Source organism: Aedes aegypti, chromosome 2 (assembly GCF_002204515.2).
Source record: "Aedes aegypti strain LVP_AGWG chromosome 2, AaegL5.0 Primary Assembly, whole genome shotgun sequence".
NCBI lineage: Eukaryota > Metazoa > Arthropoda > Insecta > Diptera > Culicidae > Aedes > Aedes aegypti.
Genome location: NC_035108.1, coordinates 392,301,680 through 392,323,233, shown reverse-complemented (window position 1 = coordinate 392,323,233; position 21,554 = coordinate 392,301,680). Strand labels below are relative to the sequence as shown.

Below are 21,554 nucleotides of genomic sequence, written 5' to 3'. Positions count from 1 at the left end.
AGCATCTCCTATGCTCTCTTCTCCGAGTTGCTCTTTGTTTTGCGCTGGTAAGAGAAAACTGTGCTGTTGGTCCCTACAATTTTCCGCTTTGGGAAATTCTGGCGCTAGTGTGCATCGCAGCAACATGGGCAAGCACATGGATGTCCAAGGCAAACGAGAGAAAGTGAGAGGATTGCCCCAATGTTGATGAATGATTCGCAATTTGAAGCATCCGTTCGAGACCGACCAGTCTTCTTGCGTCTTTCGGGCACGACGCCAATGTGTCTCTATTTCCTCTGCGGGGACGACTTCTAATTACATCAGTACTTGAGAGTGTAGTGGGTGCAGAAGCAGGAGCAGGAGCGAAGCTGCGGGAGTGGGAGCAGTGCGATTATGAAGCCAGTGGAGAAACGAATGCAGTAAAGCATAAACAACCATCTACACTGCAGTGACTTCCGCGCGGTGGAAAACGGAAAGCGATTACTACTTCCGGTCTGGATGGTGTAATCGTTAACAGACGGATGCTGCATCTAGGAAGAGGATGTGTGGTTAACAAAACGTCAACAAAGTGTGTATAGTGGTGAACCTGTGGGGCCGAGCAAGAGAAAAATCAATCATAGGGCGTTGTATTGCCAGCAAACAATGCTCGCGAATGGAAATTGTCGGAAGCTGTCGTTGAATTACTGAAGTGAAATTGAATCTGTGTTGTGATACAATGTACAGTTTAATTTGATGCCCAAGTTGATACATCAAATTGATTGGTGTGGAATTCTCATGGTAAGGGGGTGCCATGGTGAGAGAGAGTGAGAGAATTATGTCTTATAGAAGGAAGAAAACTCCTTCCTTGAGTTCAGAATCTTGATTGGGATATGGTTTGAGAACGGAAACCCGAAGCACTACGGATTGAAGGAAAATCGAATAAGCCACGGTTGAAAAAACTAATGACATATAAGTGCCCTCTTTCAAGACACCGGATCCCGAGAAGCAGAGTGAAGGCGCTAGAAGAAGCTTAGCATCTTGTCGGTGAAAGATATTGATTGCCCCTTTCCAGCTGAGACAGTCGCTCTTCAGCAGTGTGAATATCCCTCGATGGTGGTGTGGTTTGGTGTTAGATATGTCCTATCTGTGTTGGCTATATTGGTGATATCAATAAGATAAAATCGTGAAAAATCGCATCACGCCAAGGCGAAGGCGCCAACGACGACGACGATCGCAAAGTATCTTGTGTGACGAAGTGAGATTAGTTGCCATCCAAGTGGAAAGTTCAACAAAAGTGTGGGATTACAGCGCATTAGTAACGGATTATATCGAAAACGAAAATCAAACAATGTGTTGTAGGATTACCGAGCAGCTTCAATTAATGGAATTGGACGTTTTGTAAATGATATACAACGTTGGAAAACAAGCATAAATAGATTTATGAATCAGGTAGGTGTTAATGGTCTGGTATTACCTACAATGGTTTAATTGTTATCTTTTAATTTAGAGTCATCAAAGTTACATATGGAAATTTTTAATCACTTATGAATGATACGAGGCAACGATAGCGAATATCGGTATTTGGAACAGATTTCCAATACATTTGAACGATTTTCTCCGTACAAACCAATGATTTATTTTTTTTTTTGCAAATTTATGTATTTTGGTTTAATTGTTTTCTTATTTAAATTTATGAACATCTCTATTTTTTCCAGTTTTTCTTTAAGCTTCTATTAGTTACCGATTTTTGACAATAATAAAAATTTAAGTTTTTGCGGTATCCAAAAGTAATACATAAAATTTCTTACTTATAACTAGAGCACATTTTATTTTCCGTGTAACTAACGGAAAAAGTTAGTTTGAATTTTTTTTAGTTCCTCCAGACTCTTTCTGTGATAGCTTGATTGTGAAAATTGCATTACACGTTAAATCAAACCAAGGCATGTGTAGGTGTTTAAAACATTTTCCAAATATACAAAAATGTTTTAAAAGTCATATAAAATGTTCCTAACATGCGTGTTCTGGCCCAACCAAAAATAAAATAATTTTGATTTGCGAGAATACATTAATTTAAAATAGTACCCCTTCTAAAGGCGGGGTTGGAAATTAGAGGATTTATCTTAAAAGTTTCAGATTAAATTTTACACTAGTTTTGGCGGGTTGGTCCCAAATTATTTGGAAGGTGTAACTCAGAGGTCGTCTATAATTCACGTGTTTATTTAGGGCGGAAAAGGGGGTGTCAACCAAAGGATCACAAAATGCCAGTTTGACTTTCAGCTTAATCGATCACGTTGTTTTATGGGTTTTGCACAAAGTTTTACATTGACACTTATTATTGTTTTCGTTTACCAATCTTTAGCTGCGACCCTCCTACTGTCCATTTTATCTACATGTTTTCTAAGAAATCTGTTCCACTTGTGCATAATTGAGAATTGAACTCATGGAAAATTCATATTTCTCAGCAAAGAATTGCTTGAGCTGTTCAATTTTGCTTACACAATTTCTCGATGGTCCTTATCAATGTCTTCAGTAAAAACCTGAATGTCATCAAAAGAACTCTTGTAGAAATTCCTAGAGAAATATTAAATAATTTCCAGAAGAGGTATCTCAACTGTTACCTGACCAGAGAATGTTTGGGAATTTTTGGATTGAGAAGGTGCAACGCCCCGAGATGAACTAGCCCAGGGTTAAAAATCTCGTTAATAAAAAAAAAATAATAATAAAGGTTCAACGCCATTTAGATCTACATTATGCCAGCCCCATCCGAAAAAAAAAATTGCCGAGAAGTGATTCAAAACATACAACATGTTCATACATGTGGGCTTCGTGGCCGAGTGGTTAGCGTCGCCAGGCAGTAATCGCTTCGTGTCATGGGGTGTGGGTTCGATTCCCGCTTCAGCCGTCGAAATTTTTTTGTCAGGAATGTTTCTCGGCTGTGCCACTGGAGCATGCCTGTCCGTTGTCTAGTGTTAAGTTACAGTCTGTGCAGCTAAATGGCTGAAGACGGTGCCCGTGTCTTTTTTTTTCTTTTAAACTTTTGAGCTATGAACTTGATTGGTCGGCCGTAGTCAGTGTTTGGATTTTAATCCGAATAAGCCGGAGAGCCCTATGAATATACCCGAGCAACACACATGTTTTAAATGTGTATAATCAACTTATATATGACTAATTTTGATCATATATCTGTTGATAATACACAATTATAACATGTGTGTTGCTGGGGTAAACATTCACTCTCTCGTTTTGTACGTGGCACGAGAGCATTCAAGAGCAGCAACTCTCATAGACTGCAACAGTATTGAGCCATTCGGGTGATTTATGCTTTGTATAAAATTGATAAAAACTTTCATATTTTCTGGTAATGTAGCCTTTTACAATCTTATTATAATCTATTGAACCATTGAACACTTCTTTGGTTGCAAACACAGCACAGAAAATAAAAAAAATCACCAGCGTCAGCGTTGTTACATGTGTTGACACACATTGATCGGCGCCAAACTGTGGGCGGTGTGATTCTGTCGTGTTCTTGTTTTCGTTCATGGGTCGTTATCTTCCACGAACGATAAATGTCATGCGTGTTGTATGAATGCAGGCGGATAAATGGGATGAAATTATGGCTCGGGTGTCAATGATCGTTGAATTTTCCAAAGCCTGGCCGTGGTTGCTACTCCAGTATCGTCAGATCAGCTGTGTTTAAGGACTGTTAATTTTATAAAGTGGACGCCTTGTTTATGCTATATTTTTTATTATTAATGAAATTGTAAACGGTTTTCTGTACATCGTTCAACTATTATTCTACGATGATAGGAAAATAAAAGATCTAACAGAATGTTTGTAATTGAAGAGTCAAAAAGTTTCACCAAAAACCTCCTACGAAAAGCTGTTGAAGTTAAACATTATTTTTCACAGAACAAACATGTTTATGGACAAATTGTATTTTGACATATTTCACTGTTCTACTGAAGGTAGTGCTATAAAACAACCAACAATATTTTACCAATCACTGACACTAGGCTACTCTATTGCTTTATCCATTTTTGCGCAAATTTAAGGAAATACCATCATTTTACGCCAAGCAAAAAAGTTAAATAAAAAACGTGTGCAAAATTAGTTAAGAGATCTTAAGAAACTATATATGTATGTAAGGATACTGAACTGCGAATTTTAACCACATACTACAGTATATGTTTTCTCTGTTATGCTCTAAATATGACGTGGGTACTACATAAGCAACTCTATGGAGGCGTAGGATAATTTTCATGTGAGAACTATATTAGTACTACCGTACTTTTAATAGAAAATATTTTTCTCTAAAAAATCATTGGAAATAATTTTTGAGGATATATGAAGATGAGTTGCTCTAAAAACAACTTGATCTTTTTCAGGAGGCTTCCTATTGATAATGCTTTTGAAGAACAAATTCTTTTTGAAAATTAAAATTGTAGACTGTCGAATTTAACAGCCAATTCACCATTGATTTTTAAAAACATTCAAAATCGACCGGTCGGAACGTCGTTTCTTATTCATGTGAACTTTAATTATTTTGGGAGGTTTTCCATTATCAGTAGTGATAATAATCGTACAATATTAGTTGCATCACGTACAGAAATCCGATTGTGATTTTATTATTAAACAAAAATGATATAACATACACAAGGTGTCCACTTTATAAAATGAACAGTCCTTACTCAAGGAACCAACCAAATGACTGCTTGGCATAAGACATCCTCGCTGATGATCTTCTATTTTTAGGCAACAGAACAGAATGCTGACCAAAGATAGGAAGGGGGGGGGGATTGATGATTTATTTAAAAATTACCCACAGTTAACCAGATATACCCCTGCATCTACGCCTGGAAAGTGTAGTGGTGATAGTTTTATGGCAGAAAGGCTTGCCTTTTAGTAAGCAGACTGCTTTTGTATCAGGTGTAAGGAAAGGCGTGCTTTATGCAAGAGACGAACCAGCCAAGTGGTGAAAGTCTCGTAAATAAAGACAATAATAATAATAATAAACGGCGTGCTATAATAATAATAATAAACGAAGTGCTATAAATAACGGCGTGGAAAAATGCAAGCGTAGGGAAACGGGTTTTTTGTCCGTCTCTGGTTCTAACACGTGCTATGAACGAATGTAGATCAACTGTGATAGATTAAGAGAAGCAAGTGAAAGATACAACTACAAAGTATAAAGGACGGGCCTGTGATTGAACCCATGACCTTCTGCTTATGAAACAGAAGCGGTAGCCATTAGAACGTCAAGATATAAATATTTTAAAATGTATTATATACAGTAAGCATACATTTGCATTATTTGAATGCGAAAGAAAATATAGAGCTTTAAAGCATTAATTTCAGAGTAGGGTCACCTTCATCCAGCCAACATAATTTAGCATGCTGAAAAACGCATTAAAACCTACATAACTTTTTTGTTTCTTCAAAAAAAACTCTTCTAGTTTATAGTCTTAAAGTTTTGGAAATATGGTCTTGGTGGTTCCGGAGTTTTGCTTAAATGAAATTATGAAATATCATTGGAAATAGTTTTGGTAGGAATATTAACCCGTATAGGCCTTAGTGAAAGCAAAAATACTGAAACCCTCACCACTCAGAGAATTCTTAACGAATTCAAATGATTTTTTTTAGTATACTGGCCCACATATCTAGTCTCTAGAAGTGGCCAGAGGAACTCAGTAATATTCCAGTGGCCGGAGTAATTCCGGTGGGTCACTGGGTCGGGTCGTGTGAAAAAGGGCTATATTTTGGGACATGCCAAATTACCTTTATTTATTTGCAATGACAATCATTTTAATTTGCTTAAATCATTAAGATATGATATTCAACATTATAAATGAAGAGTTTTGCACCGTTTAAAATATAACGGATGTGGCCATGTGGACGTTATGCCCAGAAGAACCAGCTATAGATTTTTTGGATACTAAATCGCTTCAATTATCAAAAAGTATAAATCAAACATAATTGTGCACTAAAATGCGTCCCCTTAAGCTTGGGACAGATGTTCAGATACAAATTGGCCACTTTATCGTAAGTTTGAGGCGTCCCAGGATCCGAAAATGGTTATTTGTAGGATTAATCGAATGCAAACTCATAGTTATCCTATTCAATCGTTTCTCAAAAGATTTACACTGTTGCATTTTTCTTAAAATTCCGTCATAAAGTGGCCACATTATAACCGATTCCGGAAATTATCTGTGACTTGAAATTTGCCTACCTGCAGGGGTACAAACGCACAGAACCCTTATCACCCGACCTGACCCAGTGGTCCACCGGAATAACTCCAACCACAGGAATATTATCGCGTTCCTCTGTCCACTTCTAGAAACTAGATATATGAACCGGTATACTGACAAAAAATCATTTGAATCCATTAAGAATTCGCTGAGCCGTGAGGGTTTTAGAATTTTTACTTTCACTCAGGCCTATACGGGTTAATGCACTTTACTGTACAGGTGTTCTTTGTATGGAACAAAAATAATTCTTCCTAATGTTGAAGCTATACCGATCATAAGATGCATATTTTGAAAATGTATAATAAAGGACAATAGTTATTTAAAACTAATGGTCTCAGACAAATTTCCATCATCTATGAATCCCTTCTAAAAATCAAACAGTCTGCAAACGTTTAAACGAATAAATATATCGTACTACGTACAAAACAGTCAATTTACTAGTAAAGAAAAATGCCTAGAACTGACAAGAATGGGGTTTGAAACACAGCTACGTATCACTTATTAATATGCCCTCAGTTTTAAGTTGAACCGTTAATAAGCTGATTTATTTGCTGTCAATGTTTTTTTTTTGGAACATTACTATGTTGTTTTGTTGTAATTGAATGGAAATTCACTAAATTACCCGTCGTAAAATAAATCAAAGATCAAACCACCTTTGTGCTTCTAATTACATTGAAGCATCTTTGCTATCTAGCTTTTCCGCAAAAAAATGCACATTCTTTAAATCAAAATTAACCCTACCAGGTTTTGGCTGTCTGAATAATTTGCAAAATACAATTGTTTCTTATCTTATGAAGCTCTCGGTCGTCTGAACAACTTTTTCAAAGGAAAGTTAAACAACTTTTTCAAAGGAAAGTTAAAAGAAATTTAGGATTTTTTCTAGGTAAATCAGTTTGACCGCAATAGATGAAAATAGAGTCGCCTGAACAATTCTGCACAAACAAAAAGACAATAAATCAGTAAAGTGTATAGCAGAATCTTAAAACGCTCAAATAATTTGAAAAAATAAACGTCAGAGGTTAATTTGAACCGTCTAAACATTTTCACTAAAGACAACAACGTACTAATGTTGTAATGTTATATTCGGGGTAGTGGCATTCTGAGAGATGACATTCAAGGTAATGGGTTTCGGGGTAATGGAGTAGATTCCTAAGAATTCCTCTGAGGTCAAAACTTGATGATGAACTTGATTATTATTATGAAAAGTTATGTTTCGCATATCTGTGTCCAGGATAAATTATTTTTTATTTTAAAAAATATAAATCAGATGAGATAACTTCGAAAAATAACACCCTTAAGCAGTCAGAAAAAAAGGATGCAACGGGTGGAGGTGTCTTGCACCTATAAGCACAGCTTGTCTCATTGATTTTATCTACCATTTTTGATAAATTAAGATAGTGGCAGCAGGTCAATTTGGTCGCCGAAGTAGATTTTCATGTGAACATCATAATGTTACTTATTATCATAAAAAGCAACCAGCTTATAGATAGTAATGACATTTCGCAACCGTACATGATTGATGTTTTTCAGGAACAAACAATTCAGTCAAAGTATTAATCACTACTCACAATGATTTCGAATACACATATAACAATGAAAAAAAATGATTACATGCTGTTCAAAAATGATTTGTGTTGGAGCTACCTCCGCATATCATCATCTGCTGTGCTGTCTTTATATCATGCAACGTTTTACCATCCTTTTATCTCATACCAAGGGCCATATAAATTCGACATTTTTGGTATAAACAAAAGACCACGATAAAAAATGCTCCTGAAAGTGCCAAAAAAAAACGATACCACGTGTCCAAGGATCAGCCCCTATTGGCTACGTGGAAACCCCATGGAGTGTGTGGAATTCAGTTGGGATCGATCTCCAACAGATGACATCAAGCTTGATGTTTTCTTTCAAAACGACAACTTCGACGACGACGGTCCAAACGAAGGTCGATGTCACTCCAATGGCAAAGCATCGAAATGCACGTCCGCCATCATCGGCTTGAATTGACGGACAATCGTTGTTGAAATTCAGGGCTTTCGAAGATTCGAGCGCCGCCATCATCCGAATGGGATGGAAACATCATCGAGGCTTTCATTTCGCATCTTACCCGTGCTATTTAGTGTTGGATGTGGTTCTTTTTTACGGCTGTTCGTGAGTTTTATTCCGACAAAAATATATATAAACCTTCGAGCCGAAGAAATGGGATTCTTTCGAGAAGGACGCAGTTTCGTAAAATACACGTGACACAATCGAACGCAATCACTGGGATTGGGTCGACATCTTTCAGATGGTGTCCTTTTTGTGAGCAAACAAATCATTGGCCTTTTGCTCGGCTCAGCTCAGCGCCATCGAGGTTGATTTTGTTGGCGGACAGCGGATTCAATAAAGGAAGCAGGATGGGGAGGGTTGGTTTAAATTGGACCGGCTGATAAAAGCGACTGCAATATGTGAATTGATCCACCGGGACCATTTCGAGGGACATTGGGACCCGAGGGAGTTTTCGGAAAATACAAACATAAAATTATATGAAAAATCCCAACAATGTGTTCTGGAGAAAGATTTGTTTATTATTTCTATACTTCAATAGTATTATTTTGAAAATTTTAATTATTTCGTATAAATATGTGTTTGAATGCCTATTATGGCCCCTCCCGGGGTCCATAATAGGAATATTTACAAATTTGACGTTTTTTTTATTATGAACCATCCATTTAATTCCCATGTAATCCAGCTCGTTGCCGACGTTCCTTTTATTGACCCAGTTGGAAATGCTAATTATGGACCCTCTTGTATTGTTTCATTTACAAAACTGTTCAAATATCTGTATTTATGCGCCTCAAACCAAATAATTTGCCTGAAACTTCTTACAAACTATGCAATTGAAGTTTCCCCAGTAGATTTTCTTAGAAATAGGATAAATACAATTAATTACAAATAAAGAAACCTCTTTTGAGTGCTAATTTTATGTTTTTCTGGTGGGGGAAGTCCATAATACGCAAAGGTCCATAACCGGCATTGATTCTCTAGGTTAGCATGATAGTCGCATTTCCGGCAAGAGTAAAGAAAGTTTTCAATTACATTTAGTTAACAATATATTTCATTTTATTGTCGTAGCAATTCATATTTTTTTTAATTAATGAAATAAATCTGCTAACAACGAATATTTTCAGCATCTTTATTTGTATGATTATGTATGATACACTTTTAGGAAAATTCTCCATCTGAAAATCATAATTATGCCTCGTTCCTCCCTGACCGATGCAAACATTTTTGCCTCATTACACTAAAACCTGAATTTACGAAGTCTTTTTTTACGCTACCTCAATTTAAGTCACTTTTTTTACGAAGTTTTTACGCAGTGCGTAAATTGAGTTTTGACAATTCTATGGGAAATCATTGACCTCCGGTTTGGGAAAACCGTTGAAAACTTATACAATATGGGTATTTTTGAACGGGCACGACGAGGGGATGACGAAAATCGATGTCCGACGCTATTTTGGAATCCAACATGGCAACCCCCAGTGTGAAAAAATCGTTGGAAACTCATGCATTATAGGTATTTTCGGAATGGAAACGACGAGGGGATGATGAAAATCGATGTCCGCCGCCATTTTAAAATCCAAGATGGTGACCTCCGGTTGGATAAAATCGTTGGTAACCCATGCAATATGGGTATTTTCAGAACGGGCACGACGAGGGGATGACGAAAATCGATGTCTGACGCAATTTTGGAATCCAAGATGGCGACCTACGTTTGGAGAATATTGTTGATGAAAATCGATGTCTGACGCCATTTTAAATTAAATTCACCTAATCCTCAATAAACGAAGTCTGTTTATACGTAAATTCAATAGACGTCACTTGTTTAACGAAGTAAATTCATGAACATCAGTACAGATCAGTACATTGATCCATTTGCTTATATTAAGGCGAAGTAGGCCGTCATTGAAATTTGTAGTGGGCATCGATGATTGTGGTCAAACCGTCCCACGATTGTGAATTAAAGAAAATCACTAGGTTTTGCACTGACATTACTGAAAATGTATCAGCATATTTTCTATATGTAAGCTCAAGTAGTGATACTTTTATGAATCAATATTACTTAAGATAACTGAGTTTTATCACTTTGAAATTGCAATCTGGAAAATCAACAAGGCTACCAAACCGAATGACGGGCTTTTTAGCCTTAAGAGTTTATATTGTATGCTATAAATAAGTATCATCAATGAGTTGTGTTTGATCCTTCGACCTTGACGCTTGCTCCTACGGGGGCCGGCGATGAGGGCAGGATCAAACATGTCGCGCGTCGGTCGAGTGAAAGTGAAAAAGTGGCGTGATCGTTTAGTTATGTTTGATCCTTCGACCTTGACGCTTGCTCCTACGGGGGCCGGCGAAGAGGGCAGGATCAAACATGTCGCGCGTCGGTCGAGTGAAAGTGAAAAAGTGGCGTGATCGTTTAGTTGTGTTTGATCCTTCGACCTTGACGCTTGCTCCTACGGGGGCCGGCGATGAGGGCAGGATCAAACATGTCGCGCGTCGGTCGAGTGAAAGTGAAAAAGTGGCGTGATCGTTTAGTTATGTTTGATCCTTCGACCTTGACGCTTGCTCCTACGGGGGCCGGCGAAGAGGGCAGGATCAAACATGTCGCGCGTCGGTCGAGTGAAAGTGAAAAAGTGGCGTGATCGTTTAGTTATGTTTGATCCTTCGACCTTGACGCTTGCTCCTACGGGGGCCGGCGATGAGGGCAGGATCAAACATGTCGCGCGTCGGTCGAGTGAAAGTGAAAAAGTGGCGTGATCGTTTAGTTATGTTTGATCCTTCGACCTTGACGCTTGCTCCTACGGGGGCCGGCGATGAGGGCAGGATCAAACATGTCGCGCGTCGGTCGAGTGAAAGTGAAAAAGTGGCGTGATCGTTTAGTTATGTTTGATCCTTCGACCTTGACGCTTGCTCCTACGGGGGCCGGCGATGAGAGCAGGATCAAACATGTCGCGCGATCGGTCGGGTAAAGTGAAAAAGTGGCGCGTTCGATTAGTTCTTTTTGATCTTTCGAAGTTGACACTTGCTCCTGGGCAGTGCAGCAAGAAAGCCCGAGCAGTCGTCAGTTGTTTTCCCTCTCGGGTCGTGCGCCTATTTTCTCTGAGTGCTTTTATATAGCCGATCAAATGAGTGAAGCTGAAAGTGGATTGTTGCTGCTCAAGAATGACGGATCAATTGGTGAGCTCGTTTCATGCTACTATTTCTAATCTATAAAATATGTATGACTGCACCTTTAATCGTTACAACGGTGAGACGTAAATATGATTTTTCAACAAACTATGAAAGGTTCGTCACTGTGAGTGTCGACATAAACTCTGATTCATAAATTATTAATGTCTAATTTTTTTTTTTTTTCAAAACACCTTTTTCCTTTTACCTTTATTTTTGTAATTAAAAAAAAACTTTGAATGGTTCGACACTACGAGTGTAGACTTGCGAAAGGTTCACTTTATTCAACAAACTTTGAAAGGTTCGTCACGTCAAGTGTCGGCATAATTTTTCTCTACATAGATATTGTTCATATCAAATGAAAAAATAATATTTACATATAAGCATGTTTATATCTCACCAATAATTATTTATCATGGTCTAATCGCTTATCAAAGTGAATCCTGTGACCCAACGATCCTCCCCATTAACAAACATCCCTCCCAGTAACCTTTGTGGAGATGCAGAGGCAAACACGGTCTCCAAATAGCAAAGGTTACACACTAACATTCCTTCCCCCAATCCCACCTGACTGCAAGGACGTGGCCGGCGCCGTTATTGACCATGTATAAATAGAGGCACTGAATTATGCACACTGAAGAAGATTATGGCCAATCCCAGCCGATCTTCTAGTTGATTCTTTGTGCATTTTCACTGACTCCGGTCAATCACGGAATAGCAACCATTGATATGTGTAGTCAGTCTAAGCTAAGCTAAGCTAAGCTAAGCTATGCTATAAATAAGTATCATCAATGTACAACTACTTAAGTTTGTAGATACTCAGGTCTATATATCGTGGAGTATTCGGAATTACAAAAACATCGACACAACACAATACAACACTTCGTTTGCAAATATGGACAGTAAGAGGCCTTTGCAATATTGAAGAACTATCTATTGATGATTGGTTATGCTTGTATATCCTAATGCCCATATTCGATAGAGATTTTAGAGGACCAAGGACATCCGTACAAATTCATACAATACCCCGTTTACCCACAGAAATGGTAAGGGGCCTTTGGAGTATTTGAAAACTATCTTCTAATCACTTATTATGGTCGTAGATCCTAAGGCTTTTGTTCAATGGAGTCCTTGGAGCACCAAGAACATCCGTATAAATCAATAAAATATTCCATTGACTTAAATGAATGGAAAGAGACTATGCCATATTAAAAAAAAACTACCTATAGACCATTGATCACGTTTGTAGATTCAAAGGCCTCTATTCAATGAAGTCTTTGGAGGACCTAGGACATCCACACAAATTATTACAATACACCGTTAACTCACATGAATGGTTAGGGGCCTGTGGAGTAAATGAAAACTAACCTCTAATCTCTTATTACGGACGTAGATCCCAAGGCCTATATTCAATGGAGTACTTGGAGGACCTAGGACACCCACACAAATTATAACAATACACTTTTTACTCACATGAATGGTTAGGGGCCTGTGGAGTAAATGATAAGTAACCTCTAATCTCTTATTACGGTCGTAGATCCCAAAGCCTATATTCACTGGAGTCCTTGGAGGATCTAGGACATCCATATAAATTATTACAATACACCATTTACTCACATGAATGGTTAGGGGCCTGTGGAGTAAATGAAAAGTAACCTCTAATCTCTTATTACGGACGTAGATCCCAAGACCTATATTCAATGGAGTCCTTGGAGGACCTAGGACATCCGAACAAATTATTACAATACACCGATTACTCACATGAATGGTTAGGGGTCTGTGGAGTAAATGAAAAGTAACCTCTAATCTCTTATTACGGTCGTAGATCCCAAGGCCTATATTCAAAAGAGTCCTTGGAGGACCTAGAACACATGTTGTACTCACTTAATTACCAAAACTTGGATCTGACACTACAAACGCTTCTTAAAAATATAACAATCTTCTAGGGTCCAGTATTGTGAGACATTCTTCTACATAGAAATGATAAATTGGCAAAACCTCGTTTTACGCACTGCTTCAATTTACGCACGAACTCAATTTGCGCACCCCCGATCTAGTTCGTAAATTGAGGTTACAGTGTATAAGTCTTCGAGCTGTTTAGTGACAGTTACTTATAGGTAGGGTAACTGGGGGTAAAACGCGCCCCTTAAGGAAGGAAGCGTTTTTAGCTATGAAAAATATTATTATAAGCCTTTTTTTATTCATTATCTCATAGACAAACATGTTTTCTATCAAATAGTAGAAACAGCCATTCATTTTCTTTTTTCTGGAGTTAATAAATCAAGTTTTATAAAATTCTTGCTTAGGGGTCATGCACAAATTACGTCACGCTCCAAGGGGGGGAGGGGGTTAAGCCAAGCGTGACAAGCCTTACAAAATTTTGGAAGGACTCATACAAAAAACGTGACAAAGGGGGGGGGGGGAGGTGTCAAAAAAGTCGAAATTTAGCGTGACATAATTTGTGTACCATCCCTTATCTGCATTTTTATTTTTTGCGGGGTAAAACGCGCCACCTGATCTCGGCGTTAGTCATTCGCGCGCACGCATGCGCAGTCATACTTGCAAATACGTTGCAAACATGAGGGCGTTTGATCAGATGTTATTGTTCGATTATAGTATACATGCTGATTCGAAAAATGTAGGGTAACTGGGGGTAAGACGCGCCCTCTAAGGAAGGAAGCGTTTTTAGCTATGAAGAACATTATTATAAGCTCTTTTTATATCATTATCCCATAGACAAACATGTTTTCTATCAAATAGTAGAGGCAGCCATCATTTTTCATTTTTCTGGAGTTAATTAATCAATTTTTAGAAAATGCTTGCTTATCTGCATTTTTATTTTTTGCGGGGTAAAACGCGCCACCTGATCTCGGCGTTAGTCGTTCGCGCGCACGCATGCGCAATCATGCTTGCAAATACGTTGCATACATAAGGGCGTTTGATCAGATGTTATTGTTCGATTATAGTATACATGCTGAATCGAAAAATGTACATTTGTAAGGTTCCAATTGGCACGTAACTACAGCTTGGCATTACGTTTGCTGGAATTTGAATTCGAACGGCTGTTTTGGTGTTATGAAATAGGTGTGGCCGTTTTGCCCCACGAGTTGATTAAAGTTTAAGTCCTTCAATATGCTTTTTAGGGATAAATTCAACACTTTTTTCGCATGAAATACAAACTATGGGAGTGCACAAGTCGATTCTCGATGATAGTTTCAAAAGTTTAGTTGTTTATCGACCTGAAAAATGACCTAGAAAATAACACAGAATTACAACGAATACAGCGAAAATCGTTTTTTCGAGTTTTTCACGATTTTTGCCAGGAAAACACTCAAAAATATATATAGGTAAGCATTTTAATACATTTTCTATTATCTCGGTTGAAAAACAGCTTCCTAAAGCACGTCGTTTGTTCAAAACAAGGGTGGCGCGTTTTACCCCAATGGCGCATTTTACACCCAGTTCCCCTACATTTGTAAGATTCAAATTGGCACGTAACTACAGCTTGGCATTACGTTTGCTGGAATTTGAATTCAAACGGCTGTTTTGGTGTTATGAAATAGGAGTGGCCGTTTTGCCCCACGAGTTGATTAAAGTTTAAGTCCTTCAATACGCTTTTTAAGGATAAATTCAACACTTTTTTCGCATGAAATACGCACTATGGGAGTGCACAAGTCGATTCTCGGTAAAAGTTTCAAAAGTTTTGTTGTTTATCGGCCTGAAAAATGGCCTAGAAAATAACACAAAATTACAACGAAAACAGCCAAAAACGTTTTTTAGAGTTTTTCACGATTTTTGCCAGGAAAACACTTAAAAATATATAGAGAGAAGCAGTTCAATACATTTTCCATTATTTCGGGTAAAACACAGCGTCCCAAAGCACGTCGTTTGTTCAAAACAAGGGTGGCGCGTTTTACCACAACGGCGCATTTTACACCCAGTTCCCCTAAATGAAAAACCGAATTTAGTACTACTTAGTGAACTCGACTTCGAGTCAAAAGCCTGTACTCGAAAATAAGTGCCTAATTTTTATCCGTGTGTAACTTTTTTGTCCGTGGGTAAAATTTGATGAAAATTTGGGTATAACTAGATTGTGGTGCATTGTTTACATGTGCAAAATTCAATAACAATCGGTTCTGTGATTATTGAGATGGCATCGAAACAAGAAGAAAATCGCCGGAGAATTTTGCGCGCCGTCATGGAAAATTCGACTGCGAGCATGAGATGGATCGGAAGACAACTGGGAATCACCCATACAACTGTCTCTTGGGTGGTTAAATCTTTTAAGGAGTCCCAGACGACCAAGCGGCGAACTCGAATTGTTTGATCTTGTACTCTGATCCATAATATGACACAATTTTCTGTGGAATATTAAAAATATTAAATGTTATCCATAATGTTATTTTAGACAAATGATAGAATTTTTAATTTTATACAATACAAACCAAAGTTTCATTTTAGAACGGTACGATTCGTGCTTTAATATTACAATTGTCTGTTTTGTAGGGGAACTTACGTATTGTCGACAGCCTAAGCAGCTGAACTTTGAAGAACACAATTATACAGAACAATGAAGCACAACAATTAGCAGGATACATCTGAACTGCACTTGAGTACTCTTTATTTAGTAATTATTATGCAGAACACACTATTTTTTTCTCTAAATCATCTATTTTTCCTCACCAAAGTCACGAGGCACTTGTTCTTTTATCGGCAATGCAATTACTATTGTCGGCAACAAAAATGTTCACTTCGGCAATCCAAAACTTCACAAAAACTAGGTTATATATTGGTAACTATTCGTATTTGTTGACAATGCCTGAATTTAAATGTCACTCATTATAGTCTACCCGTTGAAAGGGCCAATGCAGATAAATACAAACTACACTGAGAACAGCATTGCATGCAACTGCAGTTATAAATAGAATAGCTGAGAGTCATATTGAATACATAACGCCACCAAATTTGTGCAGACTAAGGCGCCGTCCACAAATTACGTAACGCTCTAGGGGGAGGGGGAGTAGGCTCAAACACTGCGGCTAAAGAACCCAAAATTTATTTTTTCATACAAAGACCGTTGCGGAGGGGGGAATGGTCGAACACGATTCTCTTGATTTGTTCTTATTGCATATCAATACTACACGCGGCGATCTGGGCTATAGAAATTCATACATCTTGCCTTAAGAAAGATGGAACGATTATTGCAATACGAAAGCTTCATGTATCGTTTTAGCATCACCCACATCAAAGCGTCGATAGACGAAGAGAGTGCGCACGAGCCTATCGATCGCAAGGTTCTAGGTACGATTCCAGGTTCAGGCATCAAAATTATCAGATAAACGATGATACTATCATCTATCTGATAGACAACTGATACTATCAGTTCAGCCAGATGATACTATCACTTCTTGTCTATCCTGATAGTATCACTGAGAGAATGGTTTCTATCAGAGATAGACGATAGAGTGATGGTATCCCTATCCCAACAAATTCTCATGATGATGATGATACTATCAGTACAACACCTCTCAAATAACAATTGATAATATTATAGAATCAAAATTGTCGGACGATGGATATAGAAAATTAACTAAATTCCATATTTAGCAATCCAAGGTGGCGGCTTCAGGAGTATAAGAATTGTTGGAAACCCTTGCAGTATGGGTATTTTCAGAACGGGCGTGACGAGGGAATGACGAAAATCGATGTTCGACGCCATTTTAAAATCCAAGATGGCGGCCTCTGGTCAAGGAAAATTGTTCAAAACCCATGCAATATGGGTATTTTCGGAACGGGCGCGACGAGGGGATGACGGAAATCGATGTGCGGCGCTATTTTGAAATCCAAGATGACGGTCTCCGGATCAGTAATATAATTTAAAGGAAAATAATCATATTTCAATTAGTTGTTCAGAATTTACAATGTATTCTCATATTTAGCCGAACACATCAAGTCAAATTGCAAAAGTTGTTGAATAATAAATGAGGCCTTACGCATTTTTGGCCAAATCTCACCCCCAACGACGGTACTTGCACATTTGTTTTCAAATTTCTTTAAATTCGAAAGGTAAATAATTTCACCGTGAATTGAAATGACACACTGAACGGCTCGATATGGTTGTGGTCTGTAAAGGTTGCTGCTCTTGAACGCTCTATCATCAAGTTATTACCGAGAGAATGAATGCTAACATAAAAAATACCGATTGCGATGTTCCACGATTTTTTCGGATTCGGAAAAATCCAAACTTTGCCAGTAAAATTTATTTGCGTTCCTATTATTCTCAGTGTATGAGAAAATCAGATTAGGCCCTTTGCAAATCAAATCACTTTGACTTGACACAAAAACATCATGCTCTGATTGCCTGTAAAACAACATGAGTGTTGCCAATATAGTACTACTATTAAAAGACGTATATTTTATATGTTTCTTAGTATATTGAAGATTATGCACTGCAATCTTCAAATAAGAAAGTATTTAAAGGCTCAAATGTTACCATTGCATGCTTTGTTGCCTAATTCCAATAAATTATTTAGTCATTTTCGTTTTTTTCTGTGAATATAATTTCGTGATTAAAAAATACACCGCAATTGAATATGATTATCTGGCAACCTGTTCCCGTAATAAAAAGTGATTGCCGAGGAAATCAAAGTGCATTAATTTTAATTTGAGGTTTAAAGCATAAAAAATAAGTATTTTCGAGTGCTTTATATACAAATCAAAAGTTCAATACTGCATAAGTGATCGGTGCGTAGTTGTTGTGAAAAAATCGGCATTGGAGCGGAGAATTGGACTTTTTAAAGTGGTGAGTTTTTGTAAGCTGTTCTTGTGGTGTTTTATTCGGCAGCTCACGAATGACGATAATTTCGTAAGCATTTATTTCATTTAACGATAAAACCCATGTTATATAATATTTTTGTGAAAGATGTGATTTACATGGAAGATTATAGTTCAAGGAATATGTTGAGTACAGTGAAGTTAACTCTTTTTCCGTAGATAAATTGAAACAAGGACGATAAGTTTGTGCTGCCGAAAATACACTCAGGGTGCCGAAGCCGTCATTTACCCTATATTGTTTTATTCGATTTAAAAGATTGTGCTTGACACTAATGGATCTATTTCTGAAGGTGAGATTTCGTCATCCTTTATACACAGACCTTATACATCGAAACTTTCATTAAAAAACTCCTACCGAACCACCGTAATACAACATTACTAATGTTTTTGAAGCATGATTGAAAGGGTACTTTTCCTTTGTTACCACCAACTAAAGCATCGCTTTTTTATCGGACCAGAAATTGCCACCCGGCACCGTAAGCCATACAAACAGAACTGTGGTTTCACCATCAGTTTTTTTTTTTCATCTTTCGCCTCCTGCTGGATGGCTTCCGACCTCGCGTCCTCCCGCAATTGCTTCTCTGTTTTTTTGGCAGATATTACCATCCGAACTCCACATAAAATATTTTCCACAGACAACGTCAAGCCAATCTTCCGGGAAACTGCGCTGTTGATGGGCTGTAACAAACATTCCCGCCGAAAAGAGTTGGGAAAATATCCACGAATGTATATGTGCTTACGGTGCTTGTATGTTGATTCTCTTAATCCATATAAAGGGGTAGGTCGAGTTTTGGTCATGTTACGTTATTCAAACGGATAACTTTGCAATCGGTTTCGTTTACGTTAAGAAATCTCGCTAATCTACCTGGCTAATCTAATCTGGCTCCATACTTGATTATATTATATGAAAAGTAGTCAATGCGTACTTAATTCTTATTCATCATTCCAGAAGTTGTTAATGGTCGTATGTGTTAGTCTTATGCTTAATAATGAATAACGTTTGTGGATCGATTCCAGTCTGCATCATATTGCAGTCTTTTTGCACTTTTCATGAATATACCTTTTGAAATCAGTCAGCATAAAAATAATTATTTTTCACAAGGTTTTTATTAAGACTTTCATTTAAATTCTTAAAGGAAAATATCATAAGGATTTGTCATAAACTTCGAAGGTTACTTTGATTGAGAGAAGGAGTACTTACCCTATACAGCAGTCGCGCTTTTGGACTTGCTCCCGGGTAAACCGAAATTAAGTGGTCCAGATGAGTTCGGTGGAGTGGGGAGAATGCAAGCAACACCCAATTCCATATCGGATGAATGATTCATTAAATTTACACGTCTGGTGCCGAATGAGCGCCGCGAATGGTGGCAAGTACCATCCATCTATCAGGCACCCATCAACATCAACGCCACAGCCCCTGTTTGGCGTAGGCTGGATATGTATATGGAAACTTCTACAAGTTTGGATTACTGGGTGAAAACGTGTTGACTGTCGCTGCAACTGTTACTGACAGAGGGTTTGGTAGAAGCAGCTGACGGTGGCATCATTAGCATCAGATAGCGGAAAAACTGTCAATACGCTTTTATGGCCCCAATTACAGTTTCGACACATAACATAAGTGGAACTACCATTTCAGGGGCTTAACATAAGTGCACACAGTTATGATAAAAGCTGGAACGTCCAACTTGTGCAACATAAGAGGGAGGCCTTGAGAAATTTCTGAAGAGCTCATTAACAATATAGAAAATTTTAAAACACTAATGATCCCAAATAAATGATAACAGTTTTTGGATACTCCAAAAAATCTAAAACAATTCCAGAAATACTAAATTAAGGGGGGTCTGTAGCCTTCAGCTTACGCTTTCGCTTCATAAGCCACAAAAAAAAAACCCGTCCAGCCACCAGAAGACGCCTCACGGAGGACCGTGCTTTGGGGAGCACATCCATCCTCCGTCAGTATCAGATGGTGACTGAGACAAACTGACCCTCTTCGCAGGCAGCTAGCCTCACTAACAGCAGAGCTCTCTCCTACCTGCTCGGTGTGAGAGTAAAAGAGAGATGTAAATATAGATAAGTTGAAAATAGATCTGTATCGGTAAAGATGCTACAGATCAACTGATTCCGGCACAGTAGTGGCCACGAGCACAGAGTGACTTAAAAAAAAAAGAAATACTAAATTTTGTCAATAGCAACATTTTCAGGAATTTTTAAAAATTCAACAAGACAACTTCACAAAATCATAGGGCTGTTAAATCACACTAATCTCATATCAATAGAATCCGTAAATTTTATCGTAATCTCAACAGCTGAACTCAACTTATATTACCGTACTGTTCATCTGTTGAGATTTCCCAGAAATCATTAAACCCGGTGTGATACAATTCTCATCGAGTTGATAAGTAATAATACAGTAATTTATAACTGTGCACCTCACAAAATGATCAGCCTATGCACAATCAAAGTTCTTTTATTTGAAAGTTTTATTTTGGTCAAAATTTAATAATAGCTAAACAATTAATTTTTGGTACACTTCATGTAATTTTTGGTACCCTTTATTTGCTTACAAGAGATGGTCAGAGATGCATTCTGAACAAAACTGACCGGAATCATGCTGGAGAGTGATTCCAAGCAACAGCACCAAAATTTGGTAATTTTTTTAATTCATTTTTTTCTATTGAGCTGAAACTTTGCACAGTTTTCCAGTTCCATCTAAATCGTCATTTTCCGATATCAAATCTTCAAGTTGAGTCACGACTAACTTTTCAAAAGGGTGTATGTGAAAATGGTTCAAAAATATTCAAAAAACTGCACAGCAAAAACGGTTCGTTCGATTGTTAGACAACTAAAGAAACAAAGTTAGACAACTAATTAAAGATTCCAAAAAAAATACACACAGTAAAAAAAAAATATTTTTTTGCATTAAAAAACATAATTTTTGACACAAAAACTCAAATATCTCAAAACCCTATCGGAATACCAACGTAATTTTTTGAGGGAAAACGGTCCATTATATTAACTATCTACCATAAAAATTTGGTGATGGTAAACCAATAAACAAAATAGTTATGACATTTCAAACATGTCACAATTTTCACATTTAATAGAAAAAAAAATTTTCTTTTCGGTGTAAATTATTACGGGAACCGCAGTTTGTTGCTGATTTTATTGTTAAGGGCCTTGCGTGAATTGAACAAGTCGTTTTCATGTATTCATTAGTATTATGTATATTATATGTATAAATATTATGTATATGTATAAATATTATATGTATATGTATATATGTATAAATTAAAATGAATTAACAGATTA

The 21,554-nt window shown here is 37.5% G+C and overlaps 1 protein-coding gene across 1 annotated transcript in view; it reads left to right on the top strand.

The window, feature by feature from the left end:
- The first annotated feature begins 227 nt into the window (after nt 1–227).
- Nucleotides 228–21,554, top strand: part of LOC5572820 — a 230,587-nt gene continuing 209,260 nt past the window's right edge. The window contains exon 1 of the mRNA XM_001654176.2: nt 228–1,407. The gene's annotated coding sequence lies outside the window, so the exon portion shown is untranslated. The remainder of the gene's footprint in view (nt 1,408–21,554) is intronic.